We start from the raw sequence: 15,844 nt of genomic DNA, 5'->3' as shown, positions 1-15,844 counted from the left end.
AGTTAAGTTTTACAGTATATTTTCAAAGGACATAGTCAAGATGAAAATAAAAATATATATTTGCTCTTTATAGCTAAAGCCCCTCAGTAACCTAAATCAATTAAAACTGAAAAGTTTAAAAAGCTATCACTTAGAAAATGCTAATGTATGCACAGATTCTATGCAGCTAAGACAATTACTTTTTTTTTCTATTATTCCGAACAGTTTTATTTTAATGTTCTCTTCATTCCATAGAGTTAATTCACAAAGTATCTTAAATTTTAATACTCCTCTCCAGTGTTCAACAAGCATTTCTTTTATTGTCTTGTCTCCATCTTAAGGAAAACTTTTCTAAAATTTACTTAACCCTCTGCAAAAAATAAAACAACAACTACAAAAACACAAACAAACAAAACCTCACTAAACTCCAAACCTAAAAACCAACAAAAGCAAAAAAACAAGGATATGAAAGGAAAAGTACTTCTAAGCATCAAAATATTGAAATCAGGACTAAGGAACCATTTCCCATTTTCCTTATTCTTATTAATTTTTCTATCAAGAATAAATTTTGCTGTTAATTCTTGTAAATGATTAATAAAACACACAATTTTTCATTAAGAAATAATGTATCTATTGACCAAGGAAAACATTAGCATTGTGGACACAGAGACAGATGCTAGGAGAGATAATTATTATGTTTTCTATATATATATATATAAATACAAACATACAATTCACAAAGCTTTTTTGTGTTACCAACAATTGTTAAAACACTCATGGAATGAACAATGACTTTTTAGCTCCAAACATGTTTTCACTTTTACCCATAAGCCATATTAAAATTATAGTATAGTAAGCATCATTGCAAATCTGAAAATGTTCCAATACCAATTAAAACTGGTAGAGCACCCTGCCACAGCATTTGAAATGTTACATATTCATATTGGTATCAGCTTGAACAGAGTCCTCTCAGAGTCCTCTAGACTTCCACATTTTCATCTCTATTTCTCCTTCACAGTCTGCATTAAACTAGATCAGGAATTGAGTAAAACTAATAAAAACAAAGTAAACCAAACCAAACTATTCGTCAGTGTCCAGGTCACTGCCCTGATTTGTTTCTTCCACAAGTATTCAGGTTTCTCAAGTACTTGAAAACAAAGTGCTGCTTTCTGTAGAGGTACTATGAATTTTTCCCCTTTGGATTATGTACTCCTCTTTTGTAAATTGTCAAACTACAGTTAGAATAGTAATAGCAGGAAAAAAAAAAAAAAAAAAAAAGGTAGTTTGCCTTTATCTGAGCAAAGCAATGATTGAGTAATGACAAAAAAAATCACCAGAAATTATCTCCATATAACCTACTCTGATTTTCAAAGACTTTTAGAAGAAGTTAAAGGCTAGTACAACAGCATAGAAACAGAAGCTGCCAATAAGCAGTTTAAACAAATACATAAACTAATAGCATGCAATGACACATACACAGATACCAGCATAAACTGCTAATTTCATGCTAATTAGGCCAGATCAGTATAGCAACATATCTGATGTGTAAGACCCAACACTCAAACAGTTGTGGACTAAGGGCAACACTTCAGACTGATTCTAGACAGGCCCTGTTATAAATGAGGTCTCAACTCAATCTGAATTTTGTAATATTTATAAAACAAATATTTCTAAAAGGTATAAAAGGCAAGTAAACAGCACTGGGTGTGCAGGGAGTCTACGCTCCACCAACATGCACACACAAACATCAAACATTCTAAATATACAGAACGTTGCTTTACTTACTAAACATGAGTATGCCTATATATACATACAATCAGGAAAGGTAACAAACAATCCTTTAAGTTCCATGACTTAACAGTCTCCATTTTCCATTCCTTTTGAACAATATGTCTTGCTTTAAGTTGTCAAGCAACTCGGTCTTCGGGCCTTATATATCCTGTTCTTCGCCGAACGAAGAAAAGCATATCCATCTCCTTTTCAAGGCCAATGAGGCCTGGGTCAAAAGGCAAGTCCAGGTCAGCAGGGGGCGTAACAGCAAAAGCCTTTGATGGCTGTAGCAGCAGAGGGGCCAATGGCGTAGCAGTTGGATCAGTTAAGGAGCCTGCAGCTCCCTCACTGTCTGGCAAACCACGTGCTTCTGACTGTGGTCCCACAGGGCTCTTTAAGGCCTCAGAGACTGCTCACCAGGTGCCGAGTAATCCCACTGCAACCTTGCCATTTTTAGTTGCAGAGTCCCACACCTTGACATCAATTTGGTTCCATGTTTCAGGATCATAAACTGTCTGATCTTTAATAAGGAGAATAAGCTGTCTTTGTTCCTAAGGACGTATGATTCCCCATAATGCGCAACTGCTTACCAGCAAGAGGCAGTTGTGTGCACAGGTCCGCTTCTCTCCAGCTTCAGTGCGCCTGTTTCCAGCGACTTTCTGTTCAAGCTTCTCTGAGCAGTTTGCTGAGTTTGGCCGAACCTATCTTCATGAGGCGATCAATGTGCCTGTTCCCATCCTGGTCTCCATTCTGCCAGCCTGTTCCTCTTCACTTCTTTTTCCTGCTTCTTTCTTGATGTAACTACATCGTGTTGCCTTTTTTATCTTGAGGGCAGGCTCCCCTCTTATACCTTTCTCTCCACAGCAGTTCTTTTCAAAACAACTTTTCATAAGTCAAACAACTTTGCATATAACAACAACGGCAAACACCCAGAAACTTCCATGCCTTAATGGCTGGAGAACCAGAGAACCATTTGGAGAACAAGAAACGGGAGACTGCATGGAGTCTCCTGAATCACCCTTCTTTGTTCCCTCTAAACTCTTTTATATTCCTGATGGCCTCATCGTTGAGTCTAATGTTATCTCAATCACGGGGTTTTCCAACCCCCATGGCCACATTCCCAAATCTCCCCCTTCTTTATTAATATCAAACATTTTCTCGACACGAATTACCACTCCATACATAACACAGTTTACAGTGTACAAGATGTTCTACAGTTACAAAACTATTTTTTTTTCAGAATGCTTGTTATGTTCTGTTGGCATATGCACTGCAAGAAACATTTGGAGTTCAAGAATTTACTGTTAGTGCAATTAATTTTAATGAACCTAGTAGTCCAAAGTTAATAATGAATACAGAAAGGTTTCATGAATTATGTCTAAAAGTATTGTTCAAAAAGTGTTCCTATTATCTATCCCTTTATTGTAGTACTCTTATTGATCCATTAATGTTCTTGGCTCTAAAGGTGCCACACAGCCTTCCTCAGGCAAAAGCAGGGACAGGGAAGTTGAAATGAACCATTAAGCATCCAGAGCTTGTCACTAGGTGCAGAATGCTTGATGTGAGGGTGGCAGGAGAAACATGATGCTGATGCCTCTTCCATGTCGGTGTTGTGTTTTCTTGAAATTATTGTTACTTTATCCCATCACAGCCTCCTGCCCTCCCTCTGCTCCAACCCCCTTTCACCCCCCCCTCAGGCAGTGCTGAAAGCTGCCCCTGCAGCCCCTCAGTGCCCCCAGAGCTGTGTGCCCCGCAGAGACAGCCTGGGGCGGTCAACCACTTACAAGGTAAGGAGGTCTTGATACTCAGACATTGATACACTAAAATATATCTTGTATACGTATGTGTACACATATGTATTGGGGGCACTTTTTTTTTTAAAAAAAAAAAAAAAAAAGATGGTGAATTTGAATACTGTATGCATTTTCCATCCTGTATGGAGGTAGTTGCAACTCTCCGAGGATAAACTGTTAGGACAGATTTCACAGCAACAGTTCTCCTTAAATTTAGGCAGAGGAAGTACTTCATTTATCGAATACTTCCTTCTGCTAGTCCTGGTAGTATTCAAGCGCTACTATTCAAGGCCTCTGAGCTGTATCATTCTTTCTCTAATTTCTCCCTTGGGCAAAGAGGAAGAGGCTCTTATTCTTGAACTTCTCACCTATACATCTGCAGTTTATATAGTTGTTCTGAAGGCAGAACTTTTCTCTACTTTTCAGGAATGGTGGGATTAAATGACTACTAGATGCAATCAGATTCACAAAAGAATAATAGCAGAGCCATAAATAAAACTTAGAATTTGCATTTTCAGTTCTAGGTTATAATTTTCAAATGGTGCTTTGTCACAAATCTGGTCTAAAACATGTCTCTTGCCCTAACTTGAAAGGTGGTGTGGGGGAGGTAGAGAAGATGGGAAAAATTTAGATGTGTAAATCACAAATCTCTTAATTAGGAGCAACTCAGAAATCGGAAGAATGAATGCAAAGCTTTTCTTATTTGAAAGGAATAATAAATTAAAAAGTCTTTCTACAAAATGATGGTATTTTTAAGGATTAAGCAAAAATCTTGTAATTTTTCTCTATTACAATTTAGGTTGAAATCAATGGGTTATTGGATGAATAAGGACTAAACAGTCTGGAAAGCAAAATTAATAACTATTTATAAAACACATTTTATTTTTCTCTTTTAGATTTATATTAGCTGAATTCCATCACTCTTAACTCATGAATCTGCTAATGTAGGATTATTCTCATAAGGAATTATGTCTACAATAAAAGTTAATTTATATACTGTACTCAGTAAATTGCCTTAATTTAAATGAGGAAAAAAAAAAAACTCAATTGTATAATTATATTCTTCTTGAAACCTAATTAGTTGAGCTGCATTGTCTTTTACTTTTTTGATAGTAGTTATAAAATATGGTACATATAGCTGTGTGACAAGTGGAATTAAGACATGCCAAAACAGAGGCATCTAGATGCATATAAATAGGACTATAGGACCTTTTGTGTAACTCATGAAAATATTTTGGTTTCATAATAGGACTGTTTTCAGAGAATTATCTTTTCTATGCCATCTTCAAATTCAAATCAAAGACTGTTAGCTCAGCTCTCCACAAGCAGCTCAGACGGGTGACAATAGCTTCAAAGACAGTAAGATTTCCAACAATATGTCTATATTTCCATTTTATTTTGGGCTACAACCAGCAATTATTCTGTCTGCAAACAGAAACAGGTCTGGAATTGCCCCCAGATAACGTTATTGATAGTATGTAGCTTATTGGGTTGTAGGGTGTTTTTGGCAAGTTAACTACCCACTAATGCTGAGGTAATTGAGAGGCAATAGGGGATATGTACCTTTCTCATCCACCCCCCTATGGAGGCCAAACGCTGCAATCAGAAGAGAAGGATTGTTTATGGGATATGGAGGGAATCACAGAATGACAGAATTTCTACGTTGGAAGAGACCTCAAGATCATCGAGTACAACCTCTGACCTAACACTAACAGTCCCCACTAAACCATATCCCTAAGCTCTTCATCTAAAAGTCTTTTAAAGACTTCCAGGGATGGTGGCTCCACCATTTCCCTGGGCAGCCTGTTCCAATGTCTAACAACCCTTTCGGTAAAGAAGTTCTTCCTAACATCCAACCTAAAACTCCCCTGGCGCAACTTAAGCCCATTCCCCCTCGTCCTGTCACCAGGCTCGTGGGAGAACAGACCAACCCCTACCTCTCTACAGCCTCCTTTAAGGTACCTGTAGAGAGCAATAAGGTCGCCCCTGAGCCTCCTTTTCTCCAGGCTGAACAAGCCCAGCTCCCTCAGCCGCTCCTTGTAGGACTTGTTCTCCAGGCCCCTCACCAGCTTCGTCGCCCTTCTCTGGACCCACTCAAGCACCTCGATGTCCTTCTTGTAGCGAGGGGCCCAAAACTGAACACAGTACTCGAGGTGCGGCCTCACCAGAGCCGAGTACAGGGGGACGATCACCTCCCTAGCCCTGCTGGCCACACTGTTTCTGATACAAGCCAGGATGCCGTTGGCCTTCTTGGCCACCTGAGCACACTGCTGGCTCATATTCAGCCGACTGTCCACCATCACTCCCAGGTCCTTCTCTTCCTGGCAGCTCTCCAACCACTCATCTCCCAGCCTGTAGCTCTGCTTGGGGTTATTGCACCCCAGGTGCAGGACCCGGCACTTGGCCTTGTTGAACTTCATGCAGTTGACCTCAGCCCATTGGTGCAGCCTATCCAGATCCTCCTGCAGAGCCTTCCTACCCTCAAGGAGACACATGCACCTAGCTTGGTGTCATCCGCGAACTTACTGAGGGTGCACTCAATGCCCTCATCCAGATCATTCATGAAGATATTAAAGAGGACCGGCCCCAGCACTGGGCCCTGGGGAACGCCACTAGTGACTGGCCTCCAACTGGTCTTGACTCCATTTACCATGACTCTTTGGGCCCGACTATCCAGCCAGTTTCTAACCCAACAAAGCGTACGCCAGTCCAAGCCAAGAGCAGCCAGTTTCTTGAGGAGAATGCTGTGGGAAACCATGTCAAAAGCCTTGCTGAAGTCAAGGTAGACCACATCCACAGCCTTTCCCTCATCCACCCAGCATGTCACTTTGTCATAGAAGGAGATCAGGTTCATCAAGCAGGATCTGCCTTTCATAAACCCATGCTGACTGGGCCTGATCACCTGCTTACCCTACAAGTGCCGCATGATGACACTCAGGATAATCTGCTCCATGAGCTTCCCTGGCACTGAGGTCAAACTGACAGGCCTGTAGTTTCCCGGGTCAGCCCTCCGGCCCTTCTTGTAGATGGGCGTCACATTTGCTAGCCGCCAGTCAACTGGGACATCCCCCGATAGCCAGGACTGTTGATAAACGATGGTAAGTAGCTTGGCCAGCTCCTCTGCCAGTTCTCTCAGTACCCCTGGGTGGATCCCATCCGGCCCCATCGACTTGTGCACATCCAAGTGCCGTATCAGGTCACCAACCATTTCTTCGTGGATAGTGAAGGCCACATCCTGCTCCCCATCCCCTTCCAGCACAGGGTACTGGGTATCCAGAGAACAACCGGTATTGCCGCTAAAGACTGAGGCGAAGAAGGCATTAAACACCTCTGCCTTTTCCTCATCTCTTGTAACTAAGTTTCCCCCCGCATCCAGTAAAGGATGGAGATTCTCCTTGGTCCTCCTTTTTGTGTTGATGTATTTATAAAAACATTTTTTGTTATCTTTAACGGCAGTAGCCAGATTGAGCTCCAGATGAGCTTTGGCCTTTCTAATTTTGTCCCTGCACAGCCTCGCAACATCCTTATAGTCCTCCCTAGTGGCCTGTCCACTTTTCCAAAGATTATAAACCCTCTTTTTTCTCCTAAGGTCAAGTCACAATTCTCTGTTCAGCCAGGCTGGTCTTCTTCCCCGCCAGCTCGTCTTTGGGCACGTGGGGACGTGGGGACGTGCCCAAAGACGAGCTGGAGTTCCCTCCAGAAATGATGTTACATGGCATGCACCTCCTGTATATGACTGGAGAATTTATGATAGAATCCTAACATTTCATTTCAAGATTCTGCTTTCTCTGTGGTATTTGTTCTTTGTAGTCCAACAAAAGGCAGGATATTTTATTTTGTGAAAGTGGTTTGGATTTTGTATCTCACTGCTCCTAGGATATCTAAATAAATAAATAAATAAATAAATAAATAAATAAATAAATAAATAAATAATCTGGGGTCCCCTGCATTCAGTTATGTTTCAAGATAGGACCAATATCAGTTACTGAAGTTAATGGAGGAAGAATAAAGAAATTCTATACAAATTAGTACAGCCATACAAAAGGCATATAGTTCTGTAAAGTTTGCAGCTGTAATGAGAATTGAAATCATTTAAATCATTGCATTTAAATCATGTAATGAGAATTTAAAACATTAATCCACCTACATTTGTCAGCAGTCACCAAATTAGTCCTGTCCAACAGTCTGAACCATCCTGCTCTATCAGGGCAACTGTTTGAATTTTTTCTCTTCTTGTTCTAAACACTCAAACTAATATCCAAGACTTCCTTATGTTCTTGTTTCAGAACTTCTGCCTCCCTGTTTTTTGTAGATTTTGTTTTTGTTGTTGATGGTGGGTTTTGTTTGTTAGTTTGTTTTTTCCACTTTCTCTCATGTAGATCCTTATTACTTCCAACATAAAGCAGTATAAACTTTTCTTCATATCTGGTGTTCATACAACTGTTACAAACAACCTGTAGGTGCTTTTCACCTGTTGTGGATGTATAAACCCTGTTTGACCCCAGACTCCTCTGGTTACAAGTGCTTTGGTTTGTCTTGCATAGCATGCTCAGGCTGTTTGAACAGAATTATTTTCAGATTAACTAGTCGTAAAGATGCACCAAATGCATTTGAGCTACTAAAGGGCATTCAGACCATGGAGGCCTGTTACATATGGAGTGGTAATTCATGTCGAGAAAATTTTTTTGATCCGACTGCTATGCCATTGGCCCCTCTGCTGCTACAGCCATCAAAGGCTTTTGCTGTTACGCCCCCTGCTGACCTGGACTTGCCTTTTGACCCAGGCCTCATTGGCCTTGAAAAGGAGATGGATATGCTTTTCTTCGTTCGGCGAAGAACAGGATATATAAGGCCCGAAGACCGAGTTGCTTGACAACTTAAAGCAAGACATATTGTTCAAAAGGAATGGAAAATGGAGACTGTTAAGTCATGGAACTTAAAGGATTGTTTGTTACCTTTCCTGATTGTATGTATATATAGGCATACTCATGTTTAGTAAGTAAAGCAACGTTCTGTATATTTAGAATGTTTGATGTTTGTGTGTGCATGTTGGTGGAGCGTAGACTCCCTGCACACCCAGTGCTGTTTACTTGCCTTTTATACCTTTTAGAAATATTTGTTTTATAAATATTACAAAATTCAGATTGAGTTGAAACCTCGTTTATAACAACTGCAACTGTGTTACTGGGTTTAAGGATGCCAAGGTGCTTATTTGAAATGAAATGAGGCCCTATATGTAGAGCTCCAATGAAAGCTCTGAGGACTGCCTACAGCACTTAAACTTTTGGAAAAAAAGATGCTTTTTCTTTGTGTACAAGTTCTGTCTGGTCTATTAAAGTAGGCGTGAAAATTGCGGGAATTAAAAAAAAAAAAAAACAAACCCGTATTCCAGCTACAATTACAAACCTAGAGGTTTGGTTCTGAAGAAACAGGAGTAGTGTTACCACAAATCAAAGATACTTCATTAGTTGCTACTTTTATGAGGTGCTGAGGCACATTTTACAATACAGTTTTAAACATCATTAACTTTGTGACCTTCACATTAATGTGTTGATACACAATTCAGATGACATTAGTGAGCGGAGTAGCTCGTACTTTGGAAGTATATTTCCTTTCACCTTTTCCCCCAAGTCATTATAATAATACACAGAGGCAAATAAGCTTCATGCAAAACTAAGTTTACCTCTGATTTATACCAGTTTTGTAATGTTTCCTTTATACCATAAAAAAGGATACAAATTGTTTTATGCTAGCATTTCTGAAACATAACAGTGGATCTAAAAGGAAGATAATACAGCCATGGGAAATACCCCTTCATTTATGATCGTATCTTCTTAAGCATACAGGTACTACATATTCAAGTACTTTGAAGTAAAGCATTTAGTAACAATCAGGGTGCATTTTGCAGCATTCTTAGAGAAATACTTGTTTTACAGCTTAAATGATCTGCTAACAACACTGCAAGGGAAAAATAATTATAAGGAAACAATTATTATAACAATGATAAACCTGCACCTGTTATTTTACACTGCTAGCCAACTGCAGTTTCATTAAAACAAGAGTAACACTCCTGGAGAATGAACTGCAAGTAAATGTGATGTCTTGGTGACACAATGCTCAGTGATCCAAATACGGTGATAGAAGGGAATGAGTGATTCAGCTAATACATGGAGGATTTCATCATGTCATTTACAACTGCTCATATACTTTGTATAGCCATGTGTCATACAAATGTTTTCTTTCAGTCATTTTTGGCCAAGTCATAAAGCTTGCATGATTGTCTTACAATATTATGACAATCCTAGCTTCAGTTCAGCACCTTTCTGGTAAGAAGTGAATAGTAGAAAGCTGTCAAATCAAAAATGTTCTCTTCATCTTGACATGTGATTTGGAAAGTGCAGAAAAAAAATATCAAACACTGACATATGTAAACGCACAATTTTAAGTTTGCTCTTGTTATTTCAGTACAGAAATTAGGAAGAATGACATAGGCCATGTTCATGCAAATCAATTTAATTTTTAATCCTTTAGTTTCTGTTTGTTTGTTTTTCAAGGCTGAAAGCTTCCTAAAACATTGTGGGGGGACAGAGAAGGACATGACAGACCTGAGTTCACCCAAGTAGAAGCTCTTTCCATTTTGTAAGAATAAGAAAAACATAGAATCACAGAATGACAGAATTTCTACGTTGGAAGAGACCTCAAGATCATCGAGTACAACCTCTGACCTAACACTAACAGTCCCCACTAAACCATATCCCTAAGCTCTTCATCTAAACGTCTTTTAAAGACTTCCAGGGATGGTGGCTCCACCACTTCCCTGGGCAGCCTGTTCCAATGTCTAACAACCCTTTCGGTAAAGAAGTTCTTCCTAACATCCAACCTAAAACTCCCCTGGCGCAACTTAAGCCCATTCCCCCTCGTCCTGTCACCAGGCACGTGGGAGAACAGACCAACCCCTACCTCTCTACAGCCTCCTTTAAGGTACCTGTAGAGAGCAATAAGGTCGCCCCTGAGCCTCCTTTTCTCCAGGCTGAACAAGCCCAGCTCCCTCAGCCGCTCCTCGTAGGACTTGTTCTCCAGGCCCCTCACCAGCTTCGTCGCCCTTCTCTGGACCCACTCAAGCACCTCGATGTCCTTGTAGCGAGGGGCCCAAAACTGAACACAGTGCTTGAGGTGCGGCCTCACCAGAGCCGAGTACAGGGGGACGATCACCTCCCTAGCCCTGCTGGCCACACTGTTTCTGATACAAGCCAGGATGCCGTTGGCCTTCTTGGCCACCTGAGCACACTGCTGGCTCATATTCAGCCGACTGTCCACCATCACTCCCAGGTCCTTCTCTTCCTGGCAGCTCTCCAACCACTCATCTCCCAGCCTGTAGCTCTGCTTGGGGTTATTGCACCCCAGGTGCAGGACCCGGCACTTGGCCTTGTTGAACTTCATGCAGTTGACCTCAGCCCATTGGTGCAGCCTGTCCAGATCCTCCTGCAGAGTCTTCCTACCCTCGAGCAGATCGACACACGCACCTAGCTTGGTCACATTTTGATTTTTCTTCACATTAGCAATGTACTATATTTTCCCCTCATCCATGTCAGTGCATTTGAAAATTTGCTCTAGTATGAGGTTTTTGTAATTAGAACAGAAATATTTTTAAATGCTTCTGTGGCAGAAGTAATAATGCCACTGTTGATGTGAAATGTTGACAAGTTTATGTAAATCACAAATAATACCATAGAATCTACTACAGCAGATAGGATTTTCAGCTGCTTGGTAGCACTTGTGTAGCATTTTGGTGGGTTGTGGCCTTTCTTTTCCCAATATGACAACTCTCCTTAGGAATTATTTCCTCAATTAATGATATCACTAGGTAAAAAGAAGGGGATTTAATGTATATGACCAAAGATCAAACAATCACAGAATTCAAATCAAGGACTGCTAGAGTGCCCCTGTAGACCTCTCCTCCTCTCTCTCTCCCCCCCACCCTTTTTTCTTTCAAATAGATTTCAATGCACAGTAGATAAAGCTTGGTGTATCCCTAAATATGGGAAAAACAGTTAAAAATAATAGTGTAATTATTATGTTATATAATAGAGGGGAAAAAAGATAAAGATCATTGTAGAGTAAAATACTGGTCCCCATATTCCACTGTCATATGTTTTCAATCATATGTGTTCTCTACAGCCCCTCACTGGACGATCTGTGTTTAAGGAAAACTAGAAAATTTCTGGGAAATGGTTAGGTTAACAAATATAATTTGTTTTCTTTTGAAGGATCATTGTAATACGCTACCAAAATATCAATCTGAAATGACTACAAAACAAAGTGAAAACTCTACAGACAGACTTAAGAAATGGAAGATATGAAATCTTATTAGTAATCATACCTACTACTCGATTTGCTAATTTGGAACTAAGGTTTATAACCAAACATTTGACTTTTGACAGTCACCACATGAGCCTGGGGTTTTGCTTCTGGCTGAGTTCTGGCTATATTCCCCATTTTGCTTCTCTGACATCTAGCATTCTTATCACAGGGAAGTTTTCATGGCAGCCAGTGGAACGTATAATTGGGCCTTGCCTTGCCATTATACTTGATGGAGTTTTTCCTTCTTAACTTTGATCCAACACACAATATTATTTGTCAGAAAATTAACCAACAGATCAAAACCACTTTTGGCATTAGGAATAACTCCTGTATTTTAGTTGTCTTCAAAAGAAAGGAGAAAAAAAGTAAAATAGAACTTTAAAACTCCTACTTAATAATAATAATAAAGCATGAGAATATTATATTTTTGGGGGTTGAGTGTTTAAGAAAAATTTTGCTATTCCTCTCCACCTCCCTCCACAACACTTGGAAATGATAAACTTAAGTTGCTTATCAGTCTAGTTCATAGATGATTTGAGAGTGCAGATGGTGGGAATAAAAAATAACATATACATCTGAAATATAACCCTTTTGGAAAAATACTGAGAGGAAGTAGCTCCTGCTTTGTTAACAACTACCCTAAGCCCACCAAACAAAAACAACCAAATAAAAACCACCACAAAAAACAACCATCCCTCTTTACCCCCATAATGAATTAAATTCCCCAAATAAACCTCATACAAACTAATCCATCCCACAAAATCTATGCCAACCAGTCAATATTTCCTTATGGATGGAGACAGATTTGCTTAGAGTAATGAGGTACCTAATAAAAAAAGTAATTTATTTTGTGAAAGTTTTGATACCTGGATGGTTTTGTCAACTTGGGTGAGCCCATTAATTTTCAGGATGCTCTACATATCATTGGCCTAATATGATAACAGTGATAACAACCATAAATTCTTTCCCTTCTCCACAGCTGATCAGACTTTAAAAGGCAAAAGAGCTAAAAAAAAAAAAAAAAAAAGCTCCCATATCTTGATCTGAAAAACATGGCAAGGTGGAGAAGATGGACATGAAATTAATTCCATGAAAACATCACTGCTATAAAGCAGAAACTTCCATCAGAAACTTCCATCCTTGGCTGTGTGTATTTTTAGTTCCCAGCCCCATTGTAAGCAGTAAGTCTGGCCACAGATCACCCTCAATACTATTGTCCATATAAAGAGTTTTTTTATTGATAATATCAGCAATTTATTTTCTGGGATAAATACACAAAATTAAAATATAGCATATAGCTAGTGATGAGTCTTACTCTACAGGAATTGAATATAGTCAAGAAATACATTGCCCTGAAGCAATATTCAGAACTCCTATGGTATTAATGTGTACACACACAGTCCAAGCTACAAGGACTACATCGGTATTTGAGGTTTGGACAAGAGAAGAAAATTAAGCTGGCACCCTTGCCTTCAGCATTTTCCCTTGTTTGAATAACAATGAGAGCCCTCCTGGATTCTTATTATACCCTTGGCAGGACTTCCACTACCATTTACAGATGAGTAATTTCTTTTTACAGACTCAATATCATTTTGTTCAAAACACATTTATCATAACAGAATGTGATATGGTAGGAGCAAACAGCAAGTGCTTCTCATCAGCATTGTCTTTGAGAAACAACTGCATGTGAAAAACAGCTAATATGTGAACCTGAAAAATCTTGTTTTACAATGTCCTGCAGTTGCTGTGGGCTTGCCCATAAAGAACTTGCTCTCATAGAGTATTTTATGCATTGTCTTGTAAAACATGTGCTTAAAGTACAGTATGAACTAAATCTGTAACTGAGATGAAATTGTTACTAATATCTCTTTACTATGAGCAAAACAACACTCAAGTCTCTAGAGGACTTAACAGATCTTATTAACTCAAAACCAAAGTATTCTTTCATAAATGAGAACTTCTGAGGTAAACTCTAAACTATTGCTTAATTAACTATGCATGTCTGCACAAGTATGCATTTATTTATGCTTTAGCACAACTTTCTGTCAAGGCACAAGGACTGAACATGGACTCAATCATTCAACCAATCCCCTGCCACAGACGTGCACCCGTATGTTCACTGTTTATAATTTTGTTATAAAACTACAAAAACCTGTAGAAACTTAAGTGAACAGGTTAACCACATCTCTGCTGCACACTTAAACGCTCTTAGAAATCCTTTATCAGCCAGAAGAGATATGCTTATTCCTCAGATGGTTTGAGGCATGTGAAAGCTCAGTAGCTATCTTGGCTTGGCCTTGCTGTAAGGTAGCAGTCTGGCTTGGGCTACTGCCCTGCTTCCTGAGAGCAAAAGGCAGCTTTCTGCATAAACACTGCTCTGTCACCTGGGCTCGGAGCACCTGATGCACCTGGCATTTCTACAGGCTTCTTAAGCCCACAGCATGAGTCTGTCATTCAAGTGATGAACAAGAAATGAGGATTAGTTTATTGGTATTATGTCCTTACGTGCTAGCAGGATTTCTCATTCTGCTTTTGTTTCCTTATTAATTGTCAACCAAGTCGGCATACACAAAGATAGTAGGAGGGACAGAAACAGCAGAAGGAAAAAAATAAGGAAGGAAAGCAAAGGAACTACACGCACAAAGGACCTACACAGAACTTGTTCTCAGAGTACTATTATCACAAAACCTTGATTTCAGAGAAGAATACTTATTGCTGGAATTTACTTGTTTGGAACATCAGTTGACAAAGGGATTCAAAGTTTTCTAATACTTGACGTCAGCTGTCAGCAGTCATACCTATAGCTACCATTATGCATCATACCCTAAACTAGCTTCTCTCTGCAGGTAGAAGGAGCTTCCAGCAGTGAAGCACTAATCATTTCAGAATCAGTATAGCACAGAGAAATCATCTCATTCAAAACCTCTTAAAACAAAATGATGTTCCAGCAACACCCAGAATAAGTATTTTGTGTCTCAGAGGGAAAGAACTGAAGAGGCTAACATCTAGGGCAATGCCTATAGAAACCTGGGTCTTCAGGTTAGGCCCCTAACATAAACCAAAGTAGCAGAGTAGCCAGGACCCCCGTGGTTTGAAAGTTGTGACAACAGTTATGTACTCTTAGGGGAATAATGTCTGTACAAAGAAAATATTGTTAAGTTTAAATAGGTAATGTAGGAGGAAGTTGCCATCTTAGGTTAAAAGCGCTTCCAAAAAAATCCAATTATTTTGGTTTGATTTCCTCCAGATGTGTTAATCTGGAATCAAACTTCATTTAGTTTGTGGTCAATAATTTGGCTTCTTGAACAGCAGTTTTTGTAGCATCCATACATATAATCAGATCCATGCAAAAAATCTTTCAGCCATTTAAATCTGTACTGAAAGAAGGGAAGACTTATAAGAAGCAACTAAGGTTACTTGGCCTGTTCAGCCTGGAAAAGAGGAGGCTGAGGGGAGACCTCATCAAGTCTACAGCTTCCTCATGAGGGGGAGTGAAGTGGCAGGCACCGATCTATTCTCTCAGGTGACCAGTGACAGGACTTCAGGGAGTGGTGTCAAGTTGAGGCAGGGGATAGGCTGGATATCGGGAAGAGATTCTTCACCAAGAAGGTGATTGCATGCTGGAACAGGCTCCCAGGGGATGCAGTCAATGCAGCAAGCCTGCTGGACTTTAAGAAGTGGTTGGACTGTGCTCTTAGTCATACAGTCTGAATTTTTGGGTAGACCTGTGTGGTGCCAGGAGTTGGACTCAATGATCCTTGTGGGTCCCTTACAAATCGGAATATTCTATGATTCTTTGATTGCATAGAATCTTAGTCAGCCCATCACTAATGGGTGTCTACAACTAGGACTTCAACATCTAAGCAGTGTACTTCAGCACATGCTCAACTAACCAGATTCACTGTAGCAAGAAGGCTTGTAAACTGCTAATAAGACTATAA

Source organism: Anas acuta, chromosome 1 (genome assembly GCF_963932015.1).
Source record: "Anas acuta chromosome 1, bAnaAcu1.1, whole genome shotgun sequence".
Lineage (NCBI taxonomy): Eukaryota > Metazoa > Chordata > Aves > Anseriformes > Anatidae > Anas > Anas acuta.
Note: the sequence above shows the minus strand (reverse complement) of the source record.